The following is a 7,819-nucleotide window of genomic DNA, read 5'->3' as shown; positions in this document are numbered from 1 at the left end:
CTGTGTGTGTGTGTGTGTCTTCTAGGATCTCGGGTATCCTCCACCCGATTGCGTTCAAATTTGATATGTAGATACCGACGGTATCAGGGCGTGTATAAGTCTTGAAAAAATTACAAAAATCGATTCCTGGTGAGAATGCAAGCGATAAAGCCGTGGGAACGTGCATTTGTACGCGCAAGTACATCAGCTGTTGCGATCGATACTACGCGTACGCGAGAAAGATGCACGTGCATAATCCCACAATAATGCCACAAAATGCAGTATATTTAAGAGACCAAAAATGTAAGATGCAATAAAGATACTTTCTTCAAACTTGGCATGAAGGAAGAAAAGACTATTTGGTTTCTCAAAAAGTTTTTATTTTGCCTTAACTTCGCTTAATAAAACCAAAAATTTTATTGAACTAAAGGCATGCTTAATTATTTTTTAATGAAAAGAAAACACTGATTGCTTTTTATTCAGCAGATATGATTCAGCACCGTCCATTGGACGGGGGACGTTTTGCATATATATATATATATATATATATATATATATGAGAGAGAGATAAGACACAGAATGGGAGAAGCGCAAGATATTTTATTTTTATACACATGTAATAAGCATTCCCCGTGAAAATTAAATTGTTCATGCCACAAACTTTAGCTTTCCTTGAGCAGAACAATTATGAGTCTGAGAAGTTTGTAGTTTCGTTCACCCTTCACAAGAAAAGCATTATTGAACTTCTATCTACAGACTAATCATCGTCGTATTCATATAGTAAACAAACTTGGTTGCAGTTAAACTTTTCTGGCTAATTTGCATAGCGGTGCAGTAATACTTCAGAAGACAATCTAGTTTAATTAATTAATATATTATTTAATTGATAGCGCCGAGAACGGTAATTGTATCTTTTAATAACTTAAGACTGAAATGTATTCATTTTTAAAATGCAAAAAAAGAAAAATCACATTTTCAGCAACGAAGTGTAATGCCAGTTAGACACACAACTTTGATTCACTCCATGTTTTGAGACATTATAGATATCTGTTTCTTTATTGCCCACGAGGGGCTAAACATAGAGGGGACAAACAAGGACAGACAAACGGATTAAGTCGATTATATAGACCCCAGTGCGTAACTGGTACTTAATTTATCGACCCCGAAAGGATGAAAGGCAAAGTCGACCTCGGTGGAATTTGAACTCAGAACGCAACGACAGACGCAATACAGCTAAGCATTTCGCCCGGTGTGCTAACGTTTCTGCCAGCTCGCCGCCTTGAGACATTATAGATATCAATAAGCTAATAATCTCTCTGTGGACAAAATATTGACATATTGCTGATGAGGTCCAAAATGAGAGAAGGTAGTCACGTTAATCAGGAATTAATTAATCTTTGCGGTGGTTAATTCTTAGAGGAGGGTTACCAAGAGGAGGGTTGCCAAGTTTAATTATCCCCATAAGAAATGAAAAGAACGCTTATGTCTATAGGGTATTATTAAATTCTAAACAATGTTTCTATCTATGTGTGAGTATGTGTAGGTATACCCATGTAAAAGTACATACAAATTGTATATATATATATATATATATATATATATATATATATATATGTGTGTGTGTGTGTGTGTGTGTGGTGTGTGTGTGTGTGTGTGTGTGTTTGTGTGTGTGTGTGTCATTATGTGTGTGTGTATGTGTGTGTGTGTCATTATGACAAAAAGTGAAATTCATTGTACTACAATTAATTCTTTAGTTACGTGCGTTTCGACACTACATGGAATATATATTTTATGAAAATGAATGTAGATGAACTTCTACTACTACAACATATTAAGTACATTATGTGCATTTCCTCTACGAGAGGTTCAAAGTATTACATTAACATGTCGTAATATTATATATTCATTTATATTCATATTCATATTGATAATTATATTCATGAATTGTATATTCCATGTAGTGCTGAAAGGCATTAAACTAAAGAATGATATGTAATACAAACATTTCCACTCTTCTACTTCGTGTATTATATTCTGTGACTTATTTATTAGCCCTGAAAGTTCAGTTTGTATGGACGGTTTCTCCTATTTTTTTAAGGTAAACCATCTACTTATATACATTCTGTTACCTCGTATTCACAGAAGTGACTGAGAATCCTTTTCGGATTTCTTGATCCGATCTCAAGTGCAGACTCTATGATTAAATTTGGGGGTGGATAACTGGCTAATTCAGCGTTTATGTAATTTCTACGATAATTATGCTATTATGATAATATATCTTAGAAAGTTTCTTTCTTATATAAACTACGTAATTTTTAATTATTAATCTTTGATTTTTAGTAAGGATTATTATAAATAATAGAATGTAATTTTAATATCATTTGTTATTTGACTAGAGATGAGAAAGTATTTTAAATATATTATCTTGCTATTTACTCCTAGATAAATAGCGTAGAGTTATGGAAATAACATGCATTCTTTAATAAAAGGGATATTTCTTATTTTGCCATGTTTTTTTTTTTAAATATTGTTCCTGGTATTTAAAAAAATAATGCTCTAAAATATATTTAAAATAAAAATCTAAATGGTATACAAATATATTTTATGACCGTTGTATTAGTATATTTTTCGTATTCTATTTTTATTTATTATCTTTGTTTTTGTTTTTAATTATTGACGCTCACGCTTGAAAACAAATATGCTTGAATTCAGTCTTTTCTTGAATCTGTAACTCCTGATATATCAAACATTATACTGTAGAGATTCTTACCCACAAACATGGATTTTATAATTTTATTATGGGTAAGAATCGAAACAATTATAACTTGTATTTAATACTTATTATTTATTTTATCATATTATATTATTATATTAACATAATATAATATTATGTTAATAAATTTTAATTTTTGAATTTTCAATTGTATATCTCCATTTTCTTTGCATTTTTATAAATTTAATTTATGCCTATGTGAAGCGTGAAGGATTTCTCTTCTATATTTCGTATTAAACAGTTAAGCCAGTAAAAATTTGAATGTTTTCATCCCCAAGGGAGGAACCTACTTTCCTTGTATTGGATCTTATATATATATATATCAGGGACACATCATGGACCCTCGCGTCGTTAGACGACGTATGAGGCTTCGGAAATTTCTTGCCGAACAATCACACAGACGATTTGTTTATAGTGATCAAATGCTTTTGTACACATAAGCTCACTTCCTCCATCAAATCGACATTACCTGTAGAGGTGCACCATCTGCCACGTGTCAGATGACACGAAATGTTCGCAGAGCAAACTGAAATGAAGTGCTTTGCTCAAGAACACAACGCAATCGTGAGTGCGATACCCTAAACACTAAACCATGCACTTCATATATATATATGATCGACCGCTAGCGACTAAAGCTTTTTTTTTCTCTCTGTGTTTATTTTATTGTGTTCCTTTCTGTTGAAGGGCGTATGCGCGAAACGTAAAAGACTTTCTCGCCTTCCCGAGCGTTAAAATATACCTGTTTGTTATTTACACATCTTTTGTTTTGTTTTTTGTAAATTCCAACTATATACATACACGCACGCACACACACACACACACACACTTATATATATATGTGTATATATATATATATATATATATATATATATATATATATAATATATATATATATATATATATATATATGCATATATATATATATGCGTGTGTATATATATATATATATGCATATATCATACATGTGTGTGTGTGTCTAGCTCTATATGTCTGCAGTATAATGAATAAATTTTACTCCTACGTACATGTTCCTTGACTCATTTCTACCCACGTTTCGCATTTAATGTTGCAGTCTTTGGAAAAATTCCCTTCGTACTCCACAGGTAATTAGTTTGTTTTAACTAAATTTGGTGGAATACGATCTCAGCTGCACAATCCAGTTATCTCAAGACTCAAAGTGCAGAGGAGACTAAGAAATTTAATAGCATATGTCAGCGCTTTTCATGTTGCAATCAAATTTTCCATTTCACAGATAGACCTTCAAATTGTGAAAAAATGAAAAAAGTTTAAAACCAGAGTGGGTCCTGCAGCGGTCTGCACTTAATGGAACATCCTCATCGTTTTTATGTCTTTCTAATGTTATTTACTAATTTCCTCCAAGGCGCCAAACGGGCAAAACCGTTAGCAGTCCAGCAAAAATATTTGGCAGCATTTTGTCCGTTTTTATGTTTTGAGTTCAAATACCGCTGAGGTCGACTTTGCCTTTCATCCTATCGGGGTCGATAAAGTAAATATCAGTTGAACACTGGGGTTGATATAATCGACTTACTTTACTCGCGCACTTGTAGCAATTGTAAATAAATATGAAACACATTTTCTTCGACAGAATCTATTTAATCCATATATATATATATGTATTTATGTACATATATATTATATATACATGCATATATATAAATATTTATATATGTATACATTCATTGCGTGTCAGAAATAGCGCCCAGGTTCTTGGAAGCCATCCTTTTGTTTGTTGTTTTGCAAGTTATTACTAACAGTTTTGAAAGTTACTAAATCTGAATCATTTAATATCCCAACACAAAACAAGAATTAGGAGTCAAAATTCTCAATTGTGAAGTCATACATATCTATCTATATATATATATATATATATATATATATATAAACAATTGCAGCGTGGAACGTGTTTAGAAGCCATTTCAGAAACACACAAAAACCGTTAAATTCCCTCCAACTTTTAAATTTAATTTGCCAAAACATTTTTGTAGCTTTGAGACCGCGACCTGTTCAGTGACAAAATTCCATGCAGCATTTGGTAAATTAGATTTAAATGTTGAAGTGAATCTAATGATTTTTGTGTGTTTCTTAAAAGGCTTATAAACACCTTCCACGCTGCAATTGCTTTCGTTCCAGCATACGATCTCAGATCAGATCACTTGCTATGCAAGTACATCTCCGTAGCATATATATATAAAGGGGGCGGAATGGGGCAAAATCAATAATTTCGGATTCTCATTATTTTCTCCCTACTTATTTCAAACTGTTACGACGCGAATATTGCATCATCATTTTCTAGTTTTGCTTCATCTTTGGGAGTAAAAATTAGTCAGAATAGTTTGAGACATTGTCAGATGGTATTTTTCAATAAAGGTTTCCTCAACTTTGACCTGGTTGTAATTGAGGTTGCTAATAAACACCTGGATAATTTTTGGCGTTTAACAGTCAAACTTCTTTTCACTGTTGGATTCTAAGCCATTTTTTCCCACACTAATGTCTAATTTGATCACTCTTAATTTTCAGAACATGATGCCTATAGTCAGGTAAAATGAGTAATAACTAATTGCAATTATTTGTTCTTTCTAACTTCATGGGGCAGTTAATGGAAAAGAGCTACTCCAGCAGATCGTTAAGATATTATAGAGATTATCTTCAGCTGAGTTTTTAGATTTGCTGGAATTTCGTTCATCTCATACCATATTGCTATTTCTCCATAATAGTCAATCAGTTTGACCCAGATATTTTAAATTTTTCTTGCATTTCTGACGATTCTATTGTCTAAAAATTGATATTGATGTGTATGAGTCTTTCCCCTAATATTCTGAGGAATTAAACCAGCAAATTTACCTATTTTGTCTTATTGATTTTGCCCTACGTAAATTTGTCTTTTATATGCTCAAAGTGAACGGAGAAAATTTTCTGAATTAGTGTTCTGATTATGGTATAGTATTTTTAATGCATTTCGAAAAGATCACTTGCTTAGATGATCTAGAACATTTGAAAAAAATATTTTTTCTTGAAGTCAAAAACACATTGTCTAAAACTAATTCTGCCCCACCCTACTGTAATAATAATAATATAATAATAATAATAATAATAATAATAATAATAATAATAATAATAATAATAATAATGATAATAATAATGAGGAGGAGGAGGAGGAGGAGGAGGCGAAGGATGATGATGATGATGATGATGATGATGATAATAATAATAATAATAAGAAGAAGAAGAAGAAGAAGAAGAAGAAAGAAGAAGAAGAAGAAGAAGAGAAGAAAAAGAAGAAGAAGAAGCAGAAATAGAAGAACAACAACAATAACAATATTAAGGTACAGGCACCATCCAGACGATGTAGTAAATGGCGAGGGCGTCACCATCCTTTGGAACATCCCAATACAGACAGAAAAATTGACTTCAGTCGACCAGACATTGTGATCAAGGACTACAACTGAGGAACTTGTCTGTTAATAGATACGTCTGTTCCACAAGATCAAAATGTCTGAAGAAAGGAATACGAAAAGCTTTCTCACTAAAAAGATCTGCAAACTGAGATCATAAAAATGTGGAAGCTTAGTACTACGATAATAACAATAGTAATTGGTGCATTGGGAATGATAAAGAAGGGAGCTGAGACGTATATTAAGCCACTCCCTGGTAACTCCAGTCTACGTGATGGGTACAGCCCATATACTACGGAAAGCACTATCCGTCTAAAATGGAATAAATGTGGTGATAATTTTAGCATGGATAGCAAATCGAAAGTGCCTTTGCTACTCTTGGCTTCCGGAGTATGCCCGGTACTAATGCAGCTGAAATATAATTATAATCCTTTCTACTAATGGCAGAAGGCCTGAATTTTTTTATGGAGGGCGACAGTCGTACACATCTACCACAGAACTCAAATGGCACTTAACTTATCGACCACGAAAAGATGAAAGGCAAAGTCGACCTCGGTGGAATTTGAACTTAGAACGTAGCGACAGACGAAATACCGCTAAGCATTTCGCCCGGCGTGCTAAAGATTCTGCCAGCTCACCGCCTTAATAATAATAATAATAATAATAATGATAATAATAATAATAATAATAATAATAATGATAATAATAATAATAATAATAATGATAATGATAATAATAATAATATAATAATAATAATAAATAATAATAATAATAATAATAATTAATAATAATAATAATAATAATAATAATAATAATTAAAAAAAAATTCTTTCTATTATAGACACAAGGCCTGAAATTATTTGATGGGGTAGCCAGTCGTTTACATGGACCCCAGTGCTTGACTGGTATTCACGTTGTCATCCTTGAAAGGCGAAGTCTTTCTCGGTGAAATTTGAACGGCGTGCTAAATATCTGCCAGCTCGCCACCCTAATAATAATGCTAATTATCCTTTGTGTTATACGCCAATGAAACCGGGAAGTCGACCCTTATGAGCCAGGTATGGCTCAAGAAGGAACAAACAACGTCGGACAGCAGCCATATTGATGTGGCGTTAAACATTATATCTCAGTACAGTTACTATTTCCGTCTCTTATAGAGATTGTCTAACTAGCTACATTGCTCAATGAAATATTACTATTAATTTTATGTTAGGCTGTTTATTTCTTCTTGGAAATGCAAAGAAATGTATAAAATATTTTTTTCTTAAATTAGAATGTGGCAACCGTCATATGGCGCAGCAACAATGATTCGCTCTCTTGTGAGTTAAAGACAGCTCAATGGCAATGTATACCTGTAGAGGTATGTGATAGTCTGTTGCCTTGGTGAAGCTTTTAAGATTATAAACTATTTAGAGCTGAAAGAAAATTGTCACGAGTATTACTGAGCATAATATAACGCCGCTGAAATGTGAAATATATGTTAGTTATCAGAGTGTACTGTCTTCCTTCCAATTTTAAATGAATATGTTTATTTATTTTAACTTTCTGTATATCTTGAAGTAACAAGTAAGTTCTTGAATTTCATATTAAATAAATTATTTTATTGTAACAAAATTAATGAGTAGATATCTAAATTAACTATACATATATGATA

This window comes from Octopus sinensis, linkage group LG1, assembly GCF_006345805.1.
Source record: "Octopus sinensis linkage group LG1, ASM634580v1, whole genome shotgun sequence".
Taxonomy (NCBI): Eukaryota; Metazoa; Mollusca; class Cephalopoda; order Octopoda; family Octopodidae; genus Octopus; species Octopus sinensis.
The sequence above is the reverse complement of the archived record's forward strand: the minus strand, read 5'-3'. Positions refer to the sequence as shown.